Below are 12378 nucleotides of genomic sequence, written 5' to 3'. Positions count from 1 at the left end.
GAATAGTAGCTACAGCTGCATAACAATCTCTGGATGAGCTCCACCACCTATTTTTCTACAAAGCAACCCCTGAACAAGAACACTGAGTACAGAACCAGATCTATTAAATCTTCTGGAATATTAAAGAATGATCTTTCATGTGTGGTATTGCTTTCTGAAGCAAATGCTTATTGAAGATCACAAGGGATACCAGCCTCCAGGTGGGACCTGGGGATCCCCTAGAATTACAGCTAATCTCCAGAGTATAGAGATCAGTTCCCCTGGAAAAAATGGATACTTTGGAGGGTGGACTCCATGGCATTGTACTGCATTGAGGTCTATGTCCTCCCCAGGCTCTAGCCCCAAATCTCCAAGAGTTTCTCAATCTGGATCTGGTCACGTTAACCTCCATTCCCCACTGGTTGATGGGGGTAGCATGCAACTCTATGGCTCTGATCACACACACAATGCACTTTCAGTCCACTTTCCAGATGGATTTTACCAGTCCACAACAGTAAAACCCAGTAGGAAAGTGGATTGAAAGTGGATTATTTAGTGTGTGTGATCGCAGCCATTCTGAGGCTGCAATCTTGCAGTACTACACTCAGGCACAGCAGTTTTAAAATTGCCTCTTCGTAATAAATGGCTACAGTAGGGGGAAAACACTCCTTTACTATGCACCCCATTCTCCTATATACACAGAAAAACATGGCTGTGTTTTTCAGCAATCTCATGCTAAGGCCAGAGGCACCAATGCTCTCTCTTTCACTGTGATTAGGTTTCTAGAAGAGGGAGCTGCTAGTTTGCTATCTCTAGCATCCAGCACCACTGGGGTGTACTGCTTCTACGCCAGCAGGGATCAGGTGACACAAAGGTCCCATGGTTTTTCATTTGGTTTTGTAAATTGCACCAATAGAATTTCCTGTTTCAGGAGTTTCTACCAAGTTCTTCTGGCTTCAAAGGAGCAGGTTACCGTTCCACAAATAAGGCCCATTTTTAAAATCAAAGCCATTAGGCCTTTTTAGGAGTAACTAATGTATTTTAGCAGTAACTTAGCTTTATAGCATATATGTCTCGTATCTGGACATGATGTAAAATAAAAGTTTACAAATAGAAATTTATTTGTCTGTTTGGTAGGAGAAAAGAGCTTATATACTATTAAAAAGTGAATCATAGTTTGTCCTGCGAACTTCTCCATAAACAAATGTCACCCTTTTTTGCACTGTCAGAGAGAAATATAGTGCTTGCAAGCCCATTTTGAGTTTTCCAAAGAATTATGCCTTGGGATGCTCAATAAATGAGCTTAAACCATATACGCACGATGTCCTATGAAACCCTATCCTAGATACAAATCTCAGCCATGGAAGATAGAAAGCCATTAAGAAAGATTACTAGTTCCTAAAACAAACAAATAATGGAGACAAGCAGAGGGTATAGGAGAACTGGTTTGTCAAAATGGCAGTTAAGGTTTTAAATAATTACCTCTTTATTCAAAAAAACAACCAAAGGAAAAGCAGATTTGAATTTCAAACAGCACCAAATAAGTTCAGGCGCTTTTTATTAAGAACCATGCCCAGTGTTACATATTTATCAGGTACACTTTTGATTTGAGTTGCGAGTACATGCCAGCCATTTTTTAAAAAGAACACAATCAGTTTACATTCATGCTGGTGCTAGAAATCAAGCAGAGTATCATATGCATTGAGTTTTTTAAAAATAACATTTGAGAAACCTAGTTCAGTGGTCAGTTGTCCAGATTCATGTAAAGCAAGAACTATGTTGCTTGGGGGATGTGGAATGGTATAGTATAAGTATTACCCAATCTTGTCAGATCTCAGATGCTAGGTAGGGTCAGTGGTTGGATGGGAGACCACCAAAGAAGACTTTGCATAGGAAGAAAATGGTATATCACCTCTGCTTACTCACTTGCCTTGAAAACTCTATAGGACTGCTTTAAATCAGCTGTGATTTGATGGTACTTTACATAAACACACACACACACGTTGCTTGGGCCATAGGCTGCTGTCCCTAAGACAGTTGAACCTACGGACACATCTGAATTCTGAGAACAGTTTGTTGACACCACAAAAAAATGGCCACTACAGGGACCACGTTCAGTCAGAAAACACTGAAAATGCTGGGAGTTTCGACAAAACGCAACTAATTACCTCCTAAGATGTAGGAAGCTGTTTCCAAATGGGTGCTCCCTACAGTCACAAAGGTGATGCTTCCTAGGCTCTTCTGAACCACTTCTTACTCCATCTCCAAAGAGGAATGGCTCTTTCTGGATGAAGAAAGTAAGAGCTATGAAACACATCAGTGGGCTATGGCACCTTTTGGTGCAACACTGTGGACAATTAGGGAGGAGCTATGGTTCAGTGGAAGAGCCTCTTGTTTGGTGTAGTCATTAAGAGTGGGGGACTCTAATTTGGAGATTCTCCACTCCTCCATATGCAGCCAGCTGGGTGACTTTGGGTCAGTCATAGTTCTTCTCTGAAAGCTGTTCTCTCAGAGCTCTCTCAGCCCCACTTACCTCATAGAGTGTCTGTTGTAGGGAGAGGAAGGGAAGGTGATTGCAAACTGCTCAGAAACCCTGAGTGAAGGGCAGGGTATAATACTACTTTTTTCTTCTTTCTCCTCCTCCTTCTCCTCATGAAGAAGGTCCCAGGCAGAGTCGATCCTGCCGCTAGGCAAACTAGGCGATTGCCTTGGGTGCTGGCTTTCTGGGGATGCCAAATTGGGTAACAAACACATTGGCATTCTCCTTTATGCTGATGATGCTGTCCTTCTTTCAAGGACGCCTGTAGGCCTAAAGAGAGCACTGAAGGGATTTACTCAATTTTGCCAGAATAACAACTTAGAAGTAAACCACTCAAAGACCAAAGTAATGGTCTTTGCAAAAACGTCCCCCAGAGTATACCATTGGTCATTAGATGATAAGCCTATAGAACAAGTTTCAAGTTTTAGATATCTGGGGGTACACTTCCAGACAAATGGTGTAAGATCATGCAATATGAATGCAATTATTTTAAAAACTAACAGGAGCATGGGAGCAATCCAAACAAAATTTTGACACAAGGGTGGCAGATGTGTAATAGCAGCCCTCAGGTTGTTTAAAGCCAAAGTACTTAATCAACTTACTTATGGTGCCCCAATTAATATCACCACAAAACACAAAAGGTTGGAAATTGTTCAATCTAAATTTTTGCATTCAATTCTTCAGCTACCTCAGGGCATTCCGAACGCCTTGATTTGGATAGAAACTGGTATGATCTCAGTGGAGGCAAGGCTTTGGATCATGACCATACAATATTGGCTGAAATTAATCTTTTTCCCTAAGAGGCCAACAAGCTTAATCTTCCAAGATATCTCAATTCCATCATGGCTTAGGGTCATAGAGGAAAAACTTCCCTATTTTGGCCTTACAAAACAATACCTTAGCTCTCTTACATACGATAAAGCCAGAGAGCTGGTGAAACGGAGAATATCAGATATTGCCAGACAGAATGATCTTAATAGTCCCTCAAAATGGCAAGCCCTTGTAGAACTGGTTAATAGAATAGCACCCATGCCATACTTATAGCAGCTGGAAAATTATGAATACAGGAGAATTTTTACCCTCATGAGGTGGGACACCCTCCCTTCTGAAGTTTTGAAGGGTAGATATAACAAAATAGAAGACTGTATATGCCCCTGCTGTAATGAAGGGATAGAATCTTTAGTGCATGTCCTGTATGACTGCAAGGTGTACAGCATTCACCGTGAAATCCTTCCTTTTCCTGCAATCTTGCCTACCACTATTAATCAAAAAATGCAACAACTGAAGGATCTTTTGAATGATAGGAACCCTAGGGTTATACTCAAATTAGCTAAATTTGGCTGGCTTGTCACCAGAACTAGAAAGTCACTCATAGCTCTGAAGTGAAATAGCTAGGTATTTTCTTTCTCTTTCTCTTAGCTGGCAGTTTTTAAAATGTTTAATCCCATTATTAACTCTATGTATGTTTTATAATTGATAGTAGCAATTTTCTCTCAGCACAATTTATATGGGTTACTGTAACCAGCATTGGTTTTATCTGTATTGTTTTTGCTGGCTTTTGCTGTGAATAAACTTGCTTTTGCTTTGGGTGCTCCCCATATGACTTGGTGACATATCAGTGTGGGGGTTGGGGACTGGAAGTTAGCCTTGCCTAGGGTGGTCCCAGGCGCTGGTCCCAGGTTCAATCCCCAGTTTCTTCAATAAAAAGAACCCAGTAGTAAGTGATGTGAAAGACCTGAGATACTAGAGAGTTGCTACCAGTCTGAGTTAATGGACCAATGGTCTGATTCAGTATAAGGCTGCTTCATCAGTGTGTACCCCTGTTCCAGGGCTCCATGGAAATAATTACTCTGTGTCATATTACAGAGTCCTATAAAATAAACTGTGGTTTGCTGTTAAAGAAGGTTTACTTAATGAAGTTTCAGCTGCTCACTTGATCCTTCTTCTTCCCATATTCATGTGCATAGAAATAATTCCACTTCAGCTGGTAAAAGCACTCTGTGTGATGACACAGATTAAGAGCACAGCTCCTCATTGCTCTGTGGAAATGCAGCAGAACTGGGACAACTTCAGTGTCTCTTTAACAGGCTGTCCCAGAGGTTCAAAGTGGCATTCTTCTGGCTGTATTGCTCTGCAGTACTCATAATCATCACTGTCTGGATAATGAAATTTTAAAAAGCACACACTTAACAATCCCACAGCATGGTGTACCTGTCCTGTGAACATGGGGAGGCTCCTGTCAACCTTCCTTTGAAATTCCCAAGTAGTTCATTTCTGCAAATTCCACAACATGCCCAGGTTGCATTTATACACAGAGCTGTCAAACCCAACACTGCTTGCTGTTACCTAATTGAATCAGCTTGTGGCCTGTCCATCAAAACATGTGCTTTGCTGTGAAGTATCAGGCGGCTTTAATGATTTATTTATTTCAAGTCATCTGGTATTGCAGCAGGACAATCAATTGGCATATGTTTAAAAATCATTTTCCTTAATTATTTAAGCCCCTGGAAATATGTAAGCCCCTGGAAAAATTGTTTTTTAAAATAACTTAACATAATTTTTTTTAAAAAATCACGTACAACACTCAGTAGATCAGAACTCCTATAGAAATTTGTGCTTTCAGGAGAAAATAAAGAACCTGCCAAGCTGAAACTGCAACCGCTCACCATGTACAAATAAACCAGCTGCCTAGGAGCTAAGTGTTGATTTCTATGTGAAGGAGCACATTGGCGAATATCTGTATTTCAAAGAGTCTGATATGGTCTCTGCCTGCTCACCAGGAAAGTGCATCCTGTTGAGGGTTTTTCCTAATTAAAAAAAAAAACTCCATTCACCATTGTGTGAATTTTGTTTGTACAGTATCGCATGCTAAAAGAGAAGAACGCTTTCACCTTTAGGGAGGGTGCAGTTGCCTGAGTACTACGTAATTTGGTTCTCCCTTTCTGCAGGTGATTTAAAGCCAGGGAAGGGTCAGAGGTGAAAACAAAAGATCAAGTGTGCTCAACCACTGGCTTGTAGCCATGGTCCTTTGTGAACCACCATGCTGGGACCAGCACTGTTACTTGCTTCTGGTGCAGACCTCTGTTGGGTTGCATGTCTATTGCAACGGTATTTTGTTCTGTGTATTTGGAAACCATGTTGAGTTCTCCAGAGTAAGAGAAAATAGTGGGGTAAACGTATTTAAATAAATACATAAATTTATTTACTTTATTTATAGCCTACCTTTCTCTTTGAGATTCATGTAGAGTACAGATTTTTTTTTTAAAAAAAAATCCAATGCATACAACAAAAGATATGCAGTGAACATGATGACTGTACAAGGACTGCAAAATTAGAAGGCAGTGTGAGAAACCTAGGCAAGATATAGCAGAGTTACAAAGGCTGAAGACAATGTAGTAAAAACTGATACCTAGAATAATCATTGCAGTGAAATGTAATCCTATTCCATTCTAAGGGCATCCTCCTGGACTGTTCCATTATGCTACAGTTCTAATCCTCTTACAAAAATACCCTCCTGAACATTTCCATTTTGCTCATTATATGGAGTGATGAACTTATCCTTCAGAGCTTCCTAAGGACTATCTTCTTTGATTAGATCAAGGCCTGTCAAGCCCAGTATTCTGGTTCCAACAGTGATCAATGAGATTAATTTTTAGGCTCAGATGAAAGGTTTCTATCTGAAAATATTTGCATCCCACCTTTCCTTCTGATCTGGACCTCGAAGGCATGAAGGCACAGGAGTTCCAATTTGAGGTTCGGAAATTCCTGGAAATTTGGGTGGCCACCTTCCATAGTAGTTATTTTCTCCAGGTGAACTGATCCATCTGGAAATCAGTTGTAATTCTGCAAGATATCTAGGCCCACCAGGAGACTGGCAACCCTAAGCATATTTTTTCTTCATTTATACCCCACATATCCTGCTTTACTCCCCAATGGAGAACATCATTCTCATCTCCTCCATCTAATCCTCATAGCAACTCTGCAAATTAGGTTGAGCTGACATTGTACGACAGGCCCAAGGTCATCTAGCAAGCTTCCATGGGAGACTGAGATTTCAGACTTTGGTCTCCCAGATCCTAGTCTGAAACCTTTACCATTACATCACACTGGCACAACATAAATAAGTGCTCAGCACTACTTATCAGAAGCTCACTCCAAACTTCAAAATTGTCTGTCATGATTGATAGCCAATTCAATAGGTGTGAACACCAATACCTTCCTCCTAAAGAACCACACATCCCAGCTCTTCTTGTTGTTTTTGAGTCATTTTTTTAAAGCAGTTGGCATTCATCCATGCCAAGACAACCACAATTAGGGTTTACAATGATCTGTTGTTGTTTTTTAAATGCATAGTATTTTACACATATTTTTCCTGGAATTGGTCATCCATTAGGGCAACTATAACAGTTTTAGTCCTATCAATGGTGAAAACTAGACTGAAATTGGTCTATTCAGCTATCTATGCTTGTCTGGAGCTGGACGGAGCTGGATCACCTGTTCTAGTACCTTGCCCAAGGTTGGTGCATTGTGTGCCTTCAGACCATGACCTGGCTTCCAGATAAAGGGTTCTTGAGCTTATGGCTCAGAAGATTGCAGGAACAGAATGCATCATGACATATGTCTTTCTTCCCTAGAGAATCAGAGGGAAGATTATACCTGCAGAAGTGCTCACTGCTTTTCTCAAAACACAGAGATGATATACAGTGTGCATATGTACACAGTGTGCAGTGAAAGCCTATGCAGACTTTCTCCAGTCCGAACCCTTTGACTTCAAAAGACTTGTGGCGGCGGTGGTGGAAACTGCTATCAGGTTGCAGCTGGTTTATGGTGACCCTCATAGGGTTTTCAAGGCAAGAGACATTCAGAGGTGGTTTGCCATTGCCTGCTTCTGCATAGCGACCCTGGACTTCCTTGGTGGCCTCCCATCCAAGTACAAACGAGGTCCGACCCTGCTTTTGCTTCCAAGATCTGACAAGACAAGGCTAGCCTGAGCTATTCAGGTCAAGGCACTTAAACTGGAAGTAACTCTGCATTGGATTGCCCCGGTAGTCTCCCAATACAGTAATGGTATAAGATGCAGATTCATTCATACAATTATTATGAATGAATTCATACAGAAGCGACAAGAGATTTTGTAACTTTTAGAAACAGTATCAGGAAAAATTCTTCACAGATGTCCATTTTTGGACAGAATACATAAAGAAATGCTCCTAGAACTTTGCTGCTGATGACACTGACACCTGCACATTACTGAAGTATAGCCACTTATCACTTAAGGTTTTCTTTTGGTAAATAGAAAAGAACCTGGAACATAAAACAACCGTGGAAATCTACTGTGCCACTGACTGGTTCCTTTTTCTACTCCAGCAAATGTAATGTATTGCATAGGAAAAGTGATCCAGAGAAGCACAAAGTCAAGTGCTACAGTAGCCTGGCACAAACAATGGGCTTTCAGTGGAGAACACATACCTCACTACAGACAGGTATTTTTAGAGACAGAAAAATAATCCCCAAACACCATTAGTGATTAATAACAATAGATAGCTTGAAGCATGCAATTGGTACCAAGTGGTGTACTTCTGGCTTAAGGTACACTTTAATCCTCTTGAACTAACTAATTCTTTCAGATAATTTTTCTTCAGGTTGGGCAGAAGCCATTGAGAAGAAATTACAAGTCTATGGCCTTACTCCTCCAGTTCTATGCAATCTTGGGTTCCTGAAAGCTAAAGAAACAATCAAACAATGAATCTGGGATAAAGCTCTTAAAATTGATAGAGCCTGAGTCCACTCTTATCTGGCTGCAGGGAATCACACCCCAAAATTTCATCCAAGCTTTTTGCCTTAGAATTTCCTAAATAAAGCCTTTACTTTGGTCCATTTTAACATTTTACCTTCAGCTTTGTAGAAAGAAAAATGTCTAGGTACCACTTATTCTCAATATATGTGGTTTTGTTAACTGAATATGGTCGAAACAGTTGAAAATCTGCTTCTCCAATGCTCATTTTATAAGGATATTCATTCCTTATATATCATTCCAATTTTATCTAAGGCAGATGTGATAAATTTTACACATCTATCCTCGCAGATTGCCTTAAAGAAACCACCTTTAAGGTGGCCAAAATTTGTGCTTTGGCTTTGTTTTTAAGGAAACAGATGCTCAGATCCTTGAGGTTAAGATTTTTAAATATCTTTTTACTTGTGTTTAACTTGTGTTCTTATGATGAATGACAATGGTAATGATAGAAATTTTCATTCACAGATTATGTGGATTTTCTAACATCTAGGTTTCAAAGTTTGTTGTAAAATATTCACTTCTCCAGTCACACACATGGATTTGCTTGGTGATACCATGGAATGTGGAGCTGGGCTTGGAGTTAGGATTTTCAGCTCCATCCTGGCAACTGGTAGAGGATGGGGGGATTTACCAGGAGAAAGAGGAAGGCCCAGGCAATGTGGCAACATCATTTTCAATGCACACAGGAAGTGACATCATCACACTGCAATGTCACAGTGTTGCTCTGGAGTCTCTGCAAAAACTCCATGGTAAAAATAGCTTATTCCACAGAGTTTTTGCTCAAGTGCCAGAGTGTCACCTGGATGTTGCTGGTGTGATGACATCACTTCCTGTGTACACCAGAAGTGGCGTCACATCATCAGCAACATCACCTGGGCCTTCCTCTCTCTCCTGGTAAGTCCCCTCACTGGTCAGTTGATAGGCAATGGGGAGTGGGCCCGGGGGGCAGGGTGGGCTTGGAGTATCAAATACGGTCCCAATAAAAATATCCCATACGTTTCACAAAGTTGTAAATTATACATAGAGTTCCCTCTCTCCCTATATAGCCTTGCAGAAAAAGAAAGGGGTCTCTCTTCTCCCAAATGCCAAAACAGATGACTGTTTTTCTTGTATTTTTCTTGAACAATAAGTTGCTTGATCTGTTAGCATCTGCTCTCCTGGGGTGTCTTAGGAGAAAGCATATGATAGCAGGGCAAACAAGCAGTGCTGGATTAAATCCTGTGGAGGCCCCTAGGCAGTTGAAATCTCCCCTCGCAAATTATCTCAGAGTTTGAGCGCCCACCCCGCCACCCACGGCCCCTGCTGCAGCCTGCAGGCACTAGGCTTCCCAATCTCCAGGTCCCAGAGGGGGATCCCCCGGTTTTACAGGCTTCCCCCCTCCCCCAGACAGCTGGCCAGCAGGGGAAGCCCCGCCCCCAGAGAATCATGCACCTCCATGAACAATTCCCATAGGGAATGGTGGGGAATTGATCCATGGGTATCGGGGGCTCTGGGGGGGCTGTTTTTTGAGATAGAGACACCAAATTTTCAGTATAGCATCTAGTGCCTCTCCGCAAAATACCCCCCAAGTTTCAAAAAGATTGGACCAAGGGGTCCAATTCTATGAGCCCCAAAAGAAGGTGCCCCTAGCCTTCATTATTTCCTATGGAAGGAAGGCATTTAAAAAGGTATGCAGTCTCTTTAAATGTGATGGCCAGAACTCCCTTTGGAGTTCAATGATGCTTGTTACACCCTTGTTCCTGGCTCCACCCCCAAAGTCTCCTGGCTCCACCCCCAAAGTCCCCAGATATTTCTTGAATTGGACTTGGCAACCCTAGCAGGCACCTTCCCAAAAGCCCCCTTGACAAAGCTGTGGGGGAGAGGCAGAGAGAGGCAAACTTGGCGATGATGATAGCAGCAGTCACACAAGGCAAGTAGGGCAAAGTGCTGCTCATTGCTGGCTGCGTGTGCAGGCTGCGAGGGCTGCAAGATGTGGAAAACCAGGAGAGAAAGCTGCCCCGGGGTCCCTAAACGTGTGGGGGCCCATAATTAATCCAGCCCTGCAAACAAGGTATTTTTAGGGGGAGGGGAGAGAAGGGACTAGAACCCTGTAACTGAAACCTGCAAAAAGCTGGAATTATGTGTAGTAGCATCAGCAAGAGTGTTCCGAGCACTGAGAAGTGCTCTAAAGATGGCTGCCTGTTCCAGTTTCCAGCAGAAGAGAAAAATCCACAGAAACAGAAACTTCCTGCCAAAGAATGGAAAATCCTGAGGCATTAAAATTATTACATGCACACAGTCACACACACACATACACTATTACTGCCTGACTAATTCTGAAATGGCACCACTGACTTTCCTTAGCTCAAGACTTAAATGCTTCTTAGTGGGCCATGTCAAATTTGCATAATTTAAGTCAATATATGCAAGCAAACAATGGACTTTTCCTGCCCTCTGGAAGAAGCAACAACTCTACCTTCTTTGTTGGGATTCGTAAAATAAACAAGCCATTCTGGACAGTTTCAGTTGTTACTAAGACACCAAATGTGTTTAAAGATCTGGGGGGAGAGGCTAAAAAAGGGTTTTTTAAAAAATGCAGCATTTAGTCATGAAATATGCATGTGCAATTCTCCATTTTTAGCTCTCTCTATGTGTGTGCGTGCATGTGTGTACGACATTAAATATACAATGCCCCCTTCCCTAAAAAGAAAAAGAAAAAAAGGAGTCAATTAAAAACCATAAAGGAATTGTCATGAACGAACGAAAGCCAGCAAGTTAACAACAGATAGTGTGTAGTCTGAATCAAGCCATTGGAGACTAGCTGAAGAGGGCTGAACTTCTCATGGCAAATCTATTTGATAGCTCAATACTTCTCTTGGGTTTATGCCCACAGTATGTACATAGATACATGAGCAGGAAAAAATAATTCATTCCCATTCTTTGGAGCACTGTCACCCCTACACAAAGGATTCTACTTCTGACCTGACTGTAGTGTAAACCCTACTGGGGAACATGACAAGCCAATGACCTGGCTATAGCCTTTTTTCCAAGCACATTAGAGAAAACGTGCAGATTAGCCAGCAATCATTAATGAGAAAGAGAAAAAGATCTAGGAACAGGAATTAACCTATTACTGACTATAATTAGGATGGAAGATCAATATCACCACCACTCCACAGCAAATTAATTGTTTACGTAATAAATGGCAAGCTGGTTTGGGAGAGAACAGACCTTAGGGCACTGATGTACGAAGCTCTTTGATCCCAGAGTGAAACAGAATTAAAGAGAGGCATCACAGAGCAATAAGAAGAGCCCCAGAAATAAAACTAACTTTCTAGAGAGGAGGCAACAGCTTCCCCCCCACCTCAAACCTATTTTACAACACTTCCCTCATCTGTGTTCTTACTGCCTATCTGGAAACTAACTTGTGATTGCTCGGTGGTGGTGGAAAGTACCATCAAGTCACAGTCAATTTTTCGCAACACTGTAGGATTTGCAAGGCAAGAGTTGAACAGAGGTAGTTGCCGCTGCAGTCAATTTATGGAGACACTGTGGGGTTTTCAAGGCAAATGATGAACAGAGGTAGCTTGTCATTGCAGTTGACTTAGGACGATACTGCAGACAGCCACTTTAGAGAGCCAATTTGCTGTAGTGGTTAAGTGTGAGGACTCTTATCTGAGAGAACTGGGTTTGATTCCCCATTCCTCCACTTACAGCTGCTGGGTTAGCTATAGCTATCTCAGGAGTTGTCCTTGAAAGGGCAGCTGCTGTGAGAGCCCTCTCAGCCCCACCCAGCTCACAGGGTGTCTACTGTAGGGGGGAGAAGATATAGGAAATTGTAAGCAACTCTGAGTCTCTGATTCAGAGAGAAGGGCGGGGTATAAATCTGCAGTCTTCTTCGTCTTTGGTAGGGTTTGAGCAATCTAAGCAGGTCTACTCAGCCCATCACCCCACATTCTGCCTCTTTTATAGGAACACAATGTCATTCTCTTCAGTTTGTTGTCAACCCTAACAGTTATTCTACCTTTCTTTCATTTTTTTCCTCAAAACCACCCTATCATGGCTAAGGGGAATTTAAATCCCTAAC

At 41.8% G+C, this 12378-nt stretch overlaps 1 protein-coding gene across 2 annotated transcripts in view; it reads right to left on the bottom strand.

Moving 5' to 3' along the window:
* Nucleotides 1–12378, bottom strand: part of SULF2 (sulfatase 2) — a 448960-nt gene that overhangs the window by 219216 nt on the left and 217366 nt on the right. Inside the window, exon 1 of one of the 2 annotated variants that reach the window (XM_060230837.1) lies at nucleotides 4452–4472. The exons of the other annotated variant lie outside the window; for it this stretch is intronic. The gene's annotated coding sequence lies outside the window, so the exon portion shown is untranslated. Of the gene's footprint in view, nucleotides 1–4451; nucleotides 4473–12378 lie in introns of those variants that run through there. 2 annotated transcript variants of the gene reach the window in all.

The sequence above is a fragment of the Heteronotia binoei genome, chromosome 2 (genome assembly GCF_032191835.1).
Source record: "Heteronotia binoei isolate CCM8104 ecotype False Entrance Well chromosome 2, APGP_CSIRO_Hbin_v1, whole genome shotgun sequence".
Taxonomy (NCBI): Eukaryota; Metazoa; Chordata; class Lepidosauria; order Squamata; family Gekkonidae; genus Heteronotia; species Heteronotia binoei.
Note: the sequence above shows the minus strand (reverse complement) of the source record. Positions and strands in the feature narration are given on the sequence as shown.